Source organism: Triturus cristatus, chromosome 8 (assembly GCF_964204655.1).
Source record: "Triturus cristatus chromosome 8, aTriCri1.1, whole genome shotgun sequence".
Classification (NCBI taxonomy): Eukaryota; Metazoa; Chordata; class Amphibia; order Caudata; family Salamandridae; genus Triturus; species Triturus cristatus.
This window is the reverse complement of record NC_140591.1, coordinates 296,001,840-296,016,001: the sequence shown is the minus strand read 5'-3', so window position 1 is coordinate 296,016,001 and position 14,162 is coordinate 296,001,840. Positions and strand designations below refer to the sequence as shown.

At 41.0% G+C, this 14,162-nt stretch overlaps 1 long non-coding RNA gene across 1 annotated transcript in view; it reads right to left on the bottom strand.

The window, feature by feature from the left end:
- Positions 1–680: 680 nt before the first annotated feature.
- The window catches only part of LOC146802000 (uncharacterized), a 140,553-nt gene continuing 127,071 nt past the window's right edge, over positions 681–14,162 (bottom strand). The window contains exons 2-5 of the long non-coding RNA XR_014967682.1: positions 10,000–10,058; positions 9,681–9,905; positions 1,350–1,431; positions 681–1,040 (exon numbers count right to left, since the gene is read on the bottom strand). This is a non-coding gene — a long non-coding RNA (uncharacterized LOC146802000). The remainder of the gene's footprint in view (positions 1,041–1,349; positions 1,432–9,680; positions 9,906–9,999; positions 10,059–14,162) is intronic.

The following is a 14,162-nucleotide window of genomic DNA, read 5'->3' as shown; positions in this document are numbered from 1 at the left end:
GCCGTTTGTATTGTATGTCCCTGAGACGGCTGGTTGTGCGCTTTCTGTTTTAGCACAAAGATTTGGAGATAAGCAACGGTCGTGTGCTTATTTCTCTGCTGTTCTTGACCCTGTCGCAAAAGCCCTCCCGAGCTGTCTAAGAGCAGTCGTGGCTGTGTCCGTCTCCATACGACAATCGGCTGGACTTGTTCTAGATACTGATCTCACAGTCAGGGTACCTCATGCTGTGGATACACTTTTGAATAAGACCAAGACACAGCACCTCACCAGTGCACGTCTGACAGGTTACGAATTTAATTTGTTTGCAAAACATGTCATGATTAAAAGATGTGCCACTCTGAATCCGGCCACGTTACTGCCCCTCCCTTCTGAAAATGTTGAGACGGAAAAACATGATTGTATCATCCGGACGGAAGAAGAGACAAAAGGATGGTTAGACTTGACTGATGTTCCCTTATCTGACCCCCAAGGGGGACTATATGTCAATGGCTCTTGTTTTAAATTCCTTGAATCTCAAGGAGAGGGGGCTCTTATATCCAAAGGAATGGAGCACCCAAAGCCATAAGGTTAAAAAACGGATTTCTTTTGGATGGAAAGCAAATTCAATTGTTCACACTCTTCTCATCATTCATCCACATAAATTCTAAATGCACGCGAGTGAGGTACTTATAAATGGTAAGTTTAGTAAATTTATTCTTCTGATTTATTAAATCAATGAGGTTCAATAAATTTCACAGATGTATTCATAATACAAAAATACTTAATAACATTAAAAACAGTAAAAAACCAAGGAGAAAAATTAAAAGACATTACACTATGTCATTCCTATGTTAATTAGGCTTAATTCATAGACAGCATAAAGCACGAATGTAGATTTCCTGTCTATAATTTGATGCTGACTCCTGCCCAATTTAACATCACTTAGTAAGGCGTCGACACGTTTCGGTGGTGTATTTATATTTAAACCACCTTCTTCAGGACAATGTGTTTGTTCTCCTTATATGATATCATTAAAACCAAAGATCTGTTACATATCAGACCTATAAATAAAACAATAAACAAATAGATCAACATATATTTCAACATGTAAATACATTTGAATCAATTTTATACTATAATACATCATAATAATTCTTTTAAATTTATATCAAACTTATTGGACATCTCTATCATACATCTTCTATTCAAGCTTATCAAACTTCTTTATCCATATATATATATATATATGACCAAATCTTTTATACAATTTATAAGTGCATCAACCTCCACTGTCAAAAAGACGGAACATAATCCACTCATTTAATCATACTCACACACATTCTTTTAGTTCACTTATAGTTTACACTCACCGGTGCAAAACTGCACTCGGAAGCTGGTTTCGTAAAGCTTCCCAATAATAATCAAGGGTTTAGGGATGATCTTCTTGAATTTCTAAAAATATTAGAGAACATATGTCACTTCTATTACATCCTATTCTATCATCATATTTAGAATTCTGACTGAATGTAAACATCTTTCACCTTTCAAGTCTCTATGTGGCAACCTGTTTGTTGCTTAGTCAACTTCATAGGTCTAGCATTCTTGTTCGATCTAAAGAAATATATTTAATTGCTTTTAATTAATTGTTATCTATAAAGTTTAACACCTTCACATTCTGTTTACAAGTATTTACTAAGGACCGTCTTACCTAAGGCTCAATCCAAATTGCTGTGTCAATCGAGCAATATATTGATGGTAAACCAGTTATTATTTATTAAAAAAGGTTCCACTGGCGAATGTCGATTTATCTCACAGTCAGGTACCTTGTTCGTGGTTGTAAGAAATATATATATATTGCTATTTATTATGTACCGCTCCTAGTAACATAAAGCCTATTTTCTTTAGCCTAATCTCTTTGTTATGGCTTTTTGTCGTATCTCTATTGTCTTCTCTCTATAATACTTCTGTACATAATATACTGACACATGCATCAACCAAAAATCAACTCGCAAAAATACCGAGTCGCAAAAATCACCCGTTAGCGAGTGGCAAAAACCGATTCCCAATGCATCAACAGAAATCGGGAAAAAATAAAGAATCGCTAAATAATTCCCCGCTAAACTAAAGAATCGCTAAATAATTTCCCGCAAAAATAAAGAATCGCAAAAAAAGAAGCCCCGTCAAAATAAAGAATCGCAAAACAATAAATCGCAAATACCGAAATCCCTAATAGCGTCCGGCATGTGCCAATCGCAAATGACGATTCGCTAATGAATGCATCAAAAATCGCAAATACCGAAAATCAAAAAAATTGCAATTTTGCATGAGCAGATTAAGGGGAATCAGAACCAGGAGGTAAAGTTGCATAAAAAAAAAAAAAAAATCCTAAAAAAATTCGAAAAGTGCCACAGATGCTAACAATCAGTAAGCCATACAAATAGGGCCAGGAGACCCTGTTACCTTGCACAAAATGGCAGCCCTCTACGTGCTTGCAAGGAGGATGCGAATCAATTCAGCAGGACAGCGCAGGAGAAGGGTCCAGGAGAGAGTCTTCAGAGTGCGCATCACATTGCTTGGCCAAAATGAGGATGAGGTTTCCGACAAGTATCGTCTCAATCGTACCATGATCATGCGCCTAATTGCAGACCTTGAACCACTACTGCAGCACCAGACACGTCGGACCAATGCTATTCCTGCGCACGTCCAGGTCCTATGCAGCCTGCACCTACTGGCCTCTGGAAGTTTTCAGGGGGTCATCGCCGTTGCGGGAGGCGTATCACAAAGCGCACTATCATGCTTCTTCCACAAATTCATTGATGCCATGCTGACAATGATACATGACCACATCAGCTTCCCCACAACCCCACAGCAGTTGGACCACACCAAACAGGCATTCTACCAGGTGGCCCAATTCCCCCATGTCATAGGATGCATTGACTGCACGCATGTCCCCATCTGTCCACCCTCAGCCAATGAGTACATTTTCCGTAACCGCAAGTCCTACCACTCCATCAACGTGCAGGTCGTGTGCGATGCAAAGCACATCATCACGGACCTAGTGGCACAATTTCCAGGGAGCACACACGACTCCTACATATTCCGACACAGTGGCATCCACAGGCGCCTACTCAATGGAGAATTTGTAGAGGGACTCCTGCTTGGTACGTACACATACCTCTTCATAAAATGAGCATCACACATGTATATTCATCACTGTCGCTAAGCCTTTGCTTCCATCCTGTAGGTGACAGTGCATACGCCCTGCATGAATACATCCTCACCCCCTACACCAATCCAGCAACACCACAGGAGCAACGCTACAACGCAAGCCACATAAGCACCAGAAATGTGATAGAGAGGACATTTGGGATTCTGAAGAGTCGCTTCCGAATCTTGCATAAGACTGGTGGTGCCTTGCAATACAAACCAGACACCTACTGCAGGATTGTAGCAGTATGTGCCATGCTGCACAACATCGCAACCAGAAGGGGGATACCCATAGAGGTGGACAGGAATGACGACTACCGGGATGACCAACCACCCGCACAACACCGACAGGCACACGTTCCTAACACAGCTGAGGGCCAAAGGAGGCGGACATACATCACGCAACATCATTTCTGACCCAGGTAAGAATGAGCCATGACAATATCATTAGTGGTGCTACTGTTTAATGCACAGGAGCACTGATGTATGTGCGGTCACACATAAATGTGAATTACAGTTCCCCCGTTGTAGTCACGGGTGTGCAATAGTACAATTGGACAGGGCCATGGTTACCCCACCATGGTCAGGGATGCCGTACTGTATGACTAGTGGCACTTGCCATGAACGCCCAGCCTCCTATCACCTGTCTCCTCCACCTCACCACGGCCTGTCCCTGTGGCTGTGGAGCAGCGCAAACTGCGCCTCCTGGTGCTGGTCTCCACCACGGATACGCTGCTGACACTTGAGGCAGCCTCACTGCCGTCCTCCCCTCCCAAGGTGCTGCCACTGAAAGTTCTGCTCTGCAAGTGTTCCACTGCAGGGGTGTAGTATGCTAGATCCCCAGTAACATTCTACCTACTGCTCACCTAGTTACATTCCATAAAGTAACACTACACATTACCAATACAATATAATCTACTTACTACAAGGGGTCACCTGGCCTAAGGCCTTTGCCACGTCACCACAATAATGGCCCAGGTCCACTTGCAGTGACACGGAGCGTCGGGACAATACAGCAGTGCTGTTGCACAGCCTAGTGATGGCCTTGGTTGATGCAGTGGAACGGAGCAAGTTCTGTCTGTGCCTCCGTCGCTCACTGTGATGCCCTGCTCTGATGGCACGGGTGAGTTCCTGGAGGTCCTCACTCAGTTTTCCATTCCCCTCTGACACAACTGTGGTCATGTCCCGCACTGCGTCTGTCAGGGTACACATTTGCTTTGCAAGGCGCGACATGTGTAGGCTAATGGTCGCCATGTGTCTCCCCTGCAGGCGCTGGACATGCAGCATCTGTGCCTCGATGCCACCATATGGGGAGCTTGCCTGGTCGTCTACATCAGAAGTACTGCGCAGGGACCTGCGCCGCCGCGTGAGTCGGCCACGTGCTGGTGGTGGTGCTGGCGGTGTGACAACTGTCGGACTTGGCCCAGTTGGTGTTGCAGGACTCGGGCATGCATCCATCACCTGCATGGGGGGGGACTTGTGCCCTGCGTCTTTGCGGTTTGGTTGCAGTTGGCGCAGCAGGTGGTGGTGGTGGTGGGGGGGGTGGTGGTGGTGGTGGTGGTATAGTTGCTGGTGGAGGTGGGGATTGAGCCTCCTGCGGAGTGTCGCCATCAGAATCAGCTGGTGTCTCCGAGATGATGAGGCGGCCGCTATCATCTGAATCGCCAGGAGATGCATCTGTGTGTGAAACAGTGCATGGTTAGTTGGATTATGACTACATCTGTTAGTAATTTTTCATACATGTCCCTCTATTAATTACATTGTTTGAGTCTATGTTGTGCTTCTACTGCTGATCGGAATTATTTTTGCATTTATGACTATACTTGCACACCTGGCTGACTTGACTACGACTCCCATGATGCACTACTGATATGAGGGAATATGTGTGGTGCACCTCTGCCTGCACACTGTGATCGAGCTGGGGGAATGGGAATGGGTATACGATATGCAGAGTATGAGCGCAGGCATGCATTCTACCTTGTTCAGTTGTGGCTGCGCCGGAGGTGTCCATCTGCGTGACTCCCACGACCGCCTCTGGCTCGATGGTCCCCTCGACTAGCTCCTCAAGGGCAGTGTTTGCAGGCACTGTGGATGGCCCCCCTCCTGTGCCAGCTGCCTCCCTGACCCTTTCTGCGATCCTCTCCTTGGCCCTCTTCCTGAGGTCGTACCACCTCTTCTTTAGTTCATCGATGCTGCGGGGCGTCACTCCCACGGCATTGACCCTCTCCCTGATGTGCAGCCATATGCGTCTTTTCTCCGCCTCTGGCACCTTGAGAGACAGCTTTCCGAACAGCTTATCATGCTTGCTGCTCACCCCCTCGATCAGGTGCTCCAGTTCCCGGTCAGAGAACTTTCTCTTCCTCTTCCTGGCTGTTTCAGCAGTGCCTGGTGCATCCTTGTCCATCCTGGTGAGGGTAGGGTGGAAGTGTTGTCAGTGAGGATTCTGTAGCCTCAGCCTGTGTCCTGTTTCTCCTCCTGTGAGCTCCTCAGGCGAGTGAATGAGGGTGGGGCAGCTGTACTTCCTGGTAGTAATGTTATAAGCCCGTTCTCAGAGCGACCCGTTTTTTGCGAATTCGCTATTACCGATTTCGCTATTACCGATTTCGCTAATACCGAAATCGCTAATGCCGATTTCGGTAATACCGAAATCGCTTTTTGCTAATCGGTGTTTGCTCTACTCTCTATGGTGGATTCAGTAAATAATAGCGATTTTTAAGAAAACGCTATTTTTTAACGAATCTGTTGATGCATTCAGAAATGCGATTCCTTAATAACGATTCCTTATTTCTCGCTAATAAGGAATCGCTTTTCCAAATTTTGATGCATGTGCACCGTAGTCAGACGCACACATATATGTTTAGTAGTTTAGATATTTTCTAAATCAATAGATTGGGGTACCACAAAAAGGGTTATTACTCATACCTTCCCATTCCATAACTTTTAGTAACTCCAATATTAGCTCAAATGGTCTACCCATTCTGTCGCCCTCGTCAACGCTAATGTTCCACCAATACTCGTTAAACGTTACAGACCCTCATATCTTCCCAGCGTAATATCAATAACCTTCTTTAATCCCAGGCCTCACTGTTAAGGGACATGTCTCTTGTTCGAAATATTTTCTAAACCAATGCATTGGGGTACAGCACAAAGTGGTTATTGCTCGTATCTTCCCATTGCATTACTTTTAGTAACCCCAATAATAGCTCAAAGGGCCCGCCCATTCTATTGCTCCTCGCCAACGCTAATGTTCCACTAATGCTCGCTAGACTCATATCTTCCCAGCGTAATGTCAATAACCCTCTTTAATCACGGGCCTCACTGTTAAGGGACATGTAGCTTGTTAGAACTATAATCTCACCTTTATTCCGACGAATCGGGCATCCCGCTGGTACTCATCACATCCACAATCGATTATCGTATACGCTTAACCTCTATTTAAGCTTGTTTCGTCCATGTATGCGGGACTTAGGTAACGTAGCTAACGCGTCTCACTATGATGACGTGTAGCTTTGAAGAATCGAGAACGGACTTGTTTTTTTTATTTTTTGTCAAAAAACGAAACAAGGATCTTAACGAAGCTTTATTGGAATCAGTATATCCGTAGCTTCACATTCTATATGGACGGATATTACATTCATCCTGACCACTTGCGATATTATTTATCAGTTGCCCTAATGCTGATCATTCAGCTATTTTGAAAAATATAGATTTATGAATAACATCCATTTTCTCTAACTCGTTTTATTTGTCCTTGTATGACCAATGAGCCATTATTTCCGATTTATAATATCATTAATCACTCCGATATCAACATGTTTATTTACAAGTGTATTTAAAACTGAAAAGAAACCCTTCATATCTTTTTGAATATTTTTCATATATTACGACACTCACAAAGATGTACCCAATTGCTTCTCCTTATATTGCCAGTACATGTATAAATTGATGCCAAGTTACCGTGCTTCACATCTAGATTAATATTATCAAAGAGACATACAATTATATCCTAAATGTTAATATCAGTATGTCAATCTAATTTATAAGCGATTTATTTTTGTATATATTTCAAAAATTCTCATTTCCTATTATTAATATAGGTGTTAAAACAATTATATTAAAAGTATGGAGCACTATCTCCCTAATTATATTTCATGACATTTACCCTTATCTAATTTTATCAACAAATCAAGACTTTCTTATGCCGGTATTTAGCCTCTTCACTATATATTCACAATGTCTTATTTATTGGCTACAATTCGCATCCAGTCTTCCTTGGTGTTTAATCCTCTCTCTATCGTGTCTAATGTTGAAATATACCACTGTTCTCTGTTCTTTCTCTTTTTTTCTGAGTTACCACCTCTTCTCCCTACTGTTTTACTTTTTCAGCTATAAAGCATTCAAACTCAGAGTGTCCATGTTTCAAATCCCTATAATGTTCAACTAACGGAGCATTATGTTTACCAGTTTTTAGGGCCGATCTGTGTTCTAACAGTCAGAGTCTTAATTCACGGCCTGTCTCACCAACGTAGGCTAAACCACAAGGACAGCGTAAAATGTACACCACATTGCTGCTCCTGCAATTATTTAGACTCTTTGATTTGATAATATAGCCATTGTGGGTAAAGCTTTTTGCCACTATACAGTTGTTACATATTGAGCAGTTGCTGCATTTGTTGTTTCCTAAGGCTATGCTCCCATTTAGGGTGATTTGTCTCATAACGCTCGGATCTCTATATGTTTGTACTATGTTTTTGCATATATTGTCGTTACGTTTCAACGCAAATAGGGGTCTTGGTAATTTAACATCTTCACCCTCATTCAAGATGTTCCAACTCGAATTAATAGCATTTTTCAACCTGTTAGTTATGTTTGAGAACTGACACACAAATACTAACTTGTTTTTAGTGGCTTCCTTTCTCTTTTGTTTCTCACTTTCATCTGTTTTTAACATGCTCTCCCTATTATAAAAACGGGCACGTTTGAATGAATGTTTAATAAGTTTCTTAGGGTAAACTCTATCAGACAACTTCTTCTTTAGGTTTTCAGAATGCCTGTAAAAATCCTCAATGTTTGAACAGTTTCTTCGCAATCTAAGAAACTGTCCAAATGGTATGTTATCTCTTTGCGATTGGGGATGATAACTCTTATAATGGAGTAACATATTCTTGTCTGTAGGTTTTGTAAATAGCTCTATCGCAAGGGCTCTCTCTACATTCTTAATAGTAATATCCAAAAAGTTCACCACGTAGTTGTTATACAACGCAGTGAACCTTAGGTTGGGGTCACCCAAGTTCAACCATTCCAAAAACTGTTGGAAGATCGACTCCTTCCCCTCCCAGATAAAAAAGGTATCATCAATGAAGCAACGCCACATCAAGATGTTCTCAAAGAAGGGCGCCGCTTTATTGAATACATGTTTCTCCTCAAAATTCCCAACATACAAACATGCCAGGCTGGGAGCACAGGTTGCTCCCATGCTGGTCCCTTTACACTGAAGATAAAGATCTTCCAAGAGCAGGAACATGTTATTTTTGAACACTAGGGTGATGCATTCCATCTAGGGGTGGGCGGAATTTGCGAAAGTGACTTTCGCGAATTATCGCGAAAATGTTTAAAATCTCCGCAAACACGTGGAAATATCGCGAAGATGCGGAAGTTTTTTTCCCGCCCGTTCGGGGTATTTTCTGCGTGGTCGCGGCTCGCCAACTTACCCATGCGGTTGCTCGCGGGCGCGGCCATCTTGTTTTCACTCTTCTCGCGGTGCATGATCGCGAGAAGAAAGACGTGATCGCGCGACCAATGACATTACTGCGAGCGCGAACTGACGCGAGACAGCGCAAATGGCTACCAACAAGCCAACATCTCGTGGAGAACGCGACCGGATCGGGAAAACTTGTCGGCGAACGCGGGGATTCAGGTAAGGCGATCGCGCGCGCGCGAGAATGTATTATTTTACAGCGCGAGCAAGAAACAAATTATCGCTAAGCTGTGGAATGTGGAAATTTTGATATTTTCGCGCTCTCCGCGGAACGCGAAAATGTCAAATTATCGCAATTTCCGCGAGCGGAACGGAAATTTAGCCCAGGCCTAATTCCATCACAAATTCTTTATTAGCACCCCTTAAGTCATCATCACTTAATGTCTCTCTAATGACTTTGATAGTATCTCCTTGAGGTATATTTGTATATAAAGCCTCTATGTCGAGGGTCACCAATATATGCATCCGATCATTAAACGTGATTCCCTCGATCATAGAGATTATATGGGCCGAGTCTCGTACATATGATCTTTCTTTTTGAACTAACGGCTGTCAGGACTACCACTTAGCCCGGCACGATCGACAAAGAACTACCAAAATGGCGGCTGACATAGAGCGCCTGCGCGGAGGTCGGGCGTATGTTTAAATCCGACCTCCCGTAGCGGCAAGACGCTTCGCGCTCTTCCTGCCCCAGCGCTTCAGTGTCTCGAATAACAAACTTCCGTGGATTACTTACCTGAACTCTGACTCCTGGAGCTCCCGTCGGCGTCGAGGCTTCGGCTCTGGGTAGCATGTTCGTTTCGTCGGGTGCCTCGTGGTTTTGGCATCTTCGTTAACGGTCTGTCCATCGTTGGGATTCCCCCCGGCTCCTGTTGTTTCTCTTCGGGGACTCTCTGTTGGTAGCCTTCCTGGACCGAGGAGCTACCATTCGAAGGGGAATCGTTGTGACCTACAAGGGGGACTGCCAAGAAGACACAGAAAAGAAGGATTACGGTACCAGTGCCTTGGCGCTGTTCTTATTCACATTACTTATGTTTTATTTAATATTTACTTACCTGTGTTGTTCTGCGACTGCGGAATCCGTCCTCCTTTTCTTTTGTTTCTTACTACATTTCTGAAAGACAAGAAAAAGAAGCACAAACCTGAAGTTAAGGTTTCACCTTTTAGTTTGCATAATAAAAATCTACAGACATCAGCAAGACACTCATTAAGGTGGGTCCCAGTATATATATATATATATATATATATTTCTAGAGATTTTCCCTTCGCATTTGACTAGAAACTTAGTTTTGCCGTAATATTGTGTTCCAGAGTACTATTAGAACCCTGAGACTCAACCTTAGTAGAAGGGAATAAGAGAAAGCAAGCTTTTAGCTTGAGGTAAGAAGCTAGCTCATAGGAAAGAGCCACATTAGGAAGATACAGAGTACTCGGTGCACTGTTATATATCTGATCTGTTTTCTGTTTATTTTGTCTCTAGCCTTATTTTTTATCCCGACGGGTCCTGAGCTACCGAATATTCCAGCGAAGGAACATCCTATATCCCTTGTTGTGTTTCCCTTCTTCCCCAAACCACCCTTTGGCATTTTGACTGTCGTTGGGTGCGATGGATGGTTGGGGGAGGTAGTGGATAGTGCTTCATGTCCTTGACGTTCCTGCAGGAAATAAAACGAATCTTGACAACGGCTTCAAAAAAGTGTCAACATATTGACTAAGGGGTTCCAACCTTGATCCTATGCAACTCACAATAGGCCTCATAGGTGGATTTGATATATCCTTGTGAATTTTCGGAAGGCCATATATTGCTGGGGTAATAGCATTCTGATTATTTAAAAATTTAAATTCACCCTCACATATCCAACTATTTTCTAATGCTTTACAGATAGTTGTATTTACCTCATTTTCAAGTTTCTCTAACTTAATATGCGGGACTCTCACATAGTTTTCCTTTATTTCCAATCGAGTTAACATTCTTCTATTGTAATCCTCCGTGTCTAGAACACCCAGTCCTCCACCCTTATCTGCAGGTTTCATTGTCAAACTTAGATCATTCTTCAATGTTGCCATTGCGATTCTTTGTTCATAGGCCATATTATTCATATCTGCTTCTCTAATGATTTTTCTAACCTTACTATCTACCAAATGTTCAAATATCTCTACATTTTTGCAGACTTGGGAAATCGCTGAGGTGAATGTCGATTTCTCTTTCAACCCTGACACATTTTCTGGGCCAATATATTCTTTCCCCTCGAAAAATCTCGCTAATCTCACTTTATGAAAAAAGGCTTTTAGATCCTTTTCTAAGGTGAATTTATTCACCCTAGCTGTGGGGGAAAAAGTGAGTCTCTTCTCTAAAACTTCTATCTCCATTTTGGTCAATATATGTGTGGAAAGATTAATTATAGGGAATTTGTTACCTCCAGTCTCCTCTACCTCCAGTATTTCTTGTTCCTTGTATTGAGGTACTCCTGGGGTTGAGGACGTTGGTATTGGCCTCTGCCCTGATTCTGATTTGGATGTGGATTTGCTCTTTGTCCCCTCCTTGGGTGCTGGTCTAAAAAATCATTGTACGGCCCACTGTAAGATGGTCCTGCATTTTCACTATCAGGGTGAGCTTCATCCTCACTACTTGATCCCGATGTATCTGAAAAGGTAACTCCTTTCCTCCCTCCTCGTGAATATATGGGCATTTGTTCGTATGTTCTCTCTAACCTTTGTTGTCTTGGTTGTTGGAAGTTATCTTTATGGGTATATGGATACACTATTTCTAGATTAAATTTATTGATATCCTTTTGCAGTTTGATTGTTTTTTTTAAAATTAGATATTCTCTATGCCCATCAACTTCATGATTTAATTCCTCTAATCTTTTTTTAGCATCCTCGACCGCTGACATATTTCTAAGTACCTGTTCTAATGTCTCTAATTCTTGTCTCTCTACAATCACCATTTCTTGTTTGGTTTCTATTACCAATAAAATCCAATCTCTACTACATCGATTGGCAATGTGTGTCCATAGTTCTAATTTTTTTTATTTTCTTCGACCAGCCCTGGTTCATTACGGACTTGTAGTCGAATTGGGATTACCCCTGCTTTGACGTATTCGAGGAGGAATTCTGCATGTAGTTCCGTTCGCACTAATTTCTTTTTTAGATTCAGTGCCTTTCCCCATTTATCATTATTTCCTGTCACTACCATAATCTTACTATTAATTTTAGAGGAGGTACCTATTATCTTATTAAATTGATCCTCCGTAAATCCAAAAGTTTTAAATGGATCCATCAGATAATATATTACAATTTACTTAAATGGCCGCTCAATAACGGTCCGTCTATGCTGTGACTCTCCAGCCAAAGGGCTGTACTAAAAACCTTGAAACTCAAGGAGAGGGGGCTCTTATATCCAAAGGAATGCAGCACCCAAAACCATAAGGTTAAAAAACGGATTTCCTTTGGATGAAAAGCAAATTCAATTGCTCACACTCTTCTCATCATTCATCCACATAAATTCTAAATGCACGCAAACTTATAAATGGTAAGTTTAGTAAATTCATTCTTCTGATTTATTAAATCAATGAGTTTCAATAAATTTCACAGATGTATTCATAATACAAAAATACTTAATAACATTAAAAACAGTTAAAAACCAAAGACATAGTCAACGAGAAAAATAAAAAGACAATACACTATGTCATTCCTATGTTAATTAGGCTTAATTCATAGACAGCATAAAGCACGAATGTAGATTTCCTGTCTATAATTTGATGCTGACTCCTGCCCAATTTAACATCACTTAGTAAGGCGTTGACGCGTTTCAGTGGTGTATTTATATTTAAACCACCTTCTTCAGGACAATGAGTTTTTTCTCCTTATATGATATAATTAAAACCAAAGATCTGTTACATATCGGACCTATAAATAAAACAATAAACAAATAGACCAACATATATATCAACATGTAGATACATTTGAATCAATTCTATACTATAATACATCATAATAATTCTTTTAAATTTATATCAAACCTATTGGACATCTCTATCATACATCTTCTATTCAAGCTTATCAAACTTCTTTATCAATATATATATATACGACCAAATCTTTTACACAATTTATAAGTGCATCAACCCCCACTGTCAAAAAGACGGAACATAATCCACTCATTTAACCATACTCACACACATTCTTTTAGTTCACTTATAGTTTACACTCACCAGTGCAAAACTGCACTCGGAAGCTGGTTTTGTAACGCTTCCCAATAATAATCAAGGGTTTAGGGATGATCTTCTTGAATTTCTAAAAATATTAGAGGACATATGTCACTTCTATTACATCCTATTCTATCATCATATTTAGAATTCTGACTGAATGTAAACATCTTTTAACTTTGAAGTCTCTAAGTGGCAACCTGTTTGTTGCTTAGTCAACTTCATAGGTCTAGCATTCTTGTTCGATCTAAAGAGATATATTTAATTGCTTTTAATTAATTGTAATCTATAAAGTTTAACACCTTCACATTCTGTTTAAAAGTATTTACTAAGGACCATCTTACCTAAGGCTCAATCCAAATCGCTGTGTCAATCCAGCAATATATTGATGGTAAACCAGTTATTATTTATTAAAAAAGGTTCCACTGGCGAATGTCGATTTATCTCACAGTCAGGTACCTTGTTTGTGGCTGTAAGAAATAAATATATATATATATATATATATATATATATTGCTATTTATTATGTACCGCTCCTAGTAACATAAAGCTTATTCTCTTTAACCTAATCTCTTGGTCGTATCTCTATTGTCGTCTCTCTATAACACTTCTGTACATAATATAGTCATAGACACACACATATATGTTTAGTAGTTTAGATATTTTCTAAATCAATAGATTGGGGTACCACAAAAAGGGTTATTACTCATATCTTTCCATTCCATAACTTTTAGTAACTCCAATATTAAGCTCAAATGGTCTACCCATTCTGTCGCCCTCGTCAACGCTCACTAATATAGTCATATAGTCATATAGTCATAGACACACACATATATGTTTAGTAGTTTAGATATTTTCTAAATCAATAGATTGGGGTACCACAAAAAGGGTTATTACTCATATCTTCCCATTTCATAACTTTTAGTAACTCCAATATTAGCTCAAATGGTCTACCCATTCTGTCGCCCTCGTCAACGCTAATGTTCCACTAATACTCGTTAAACGTTACAG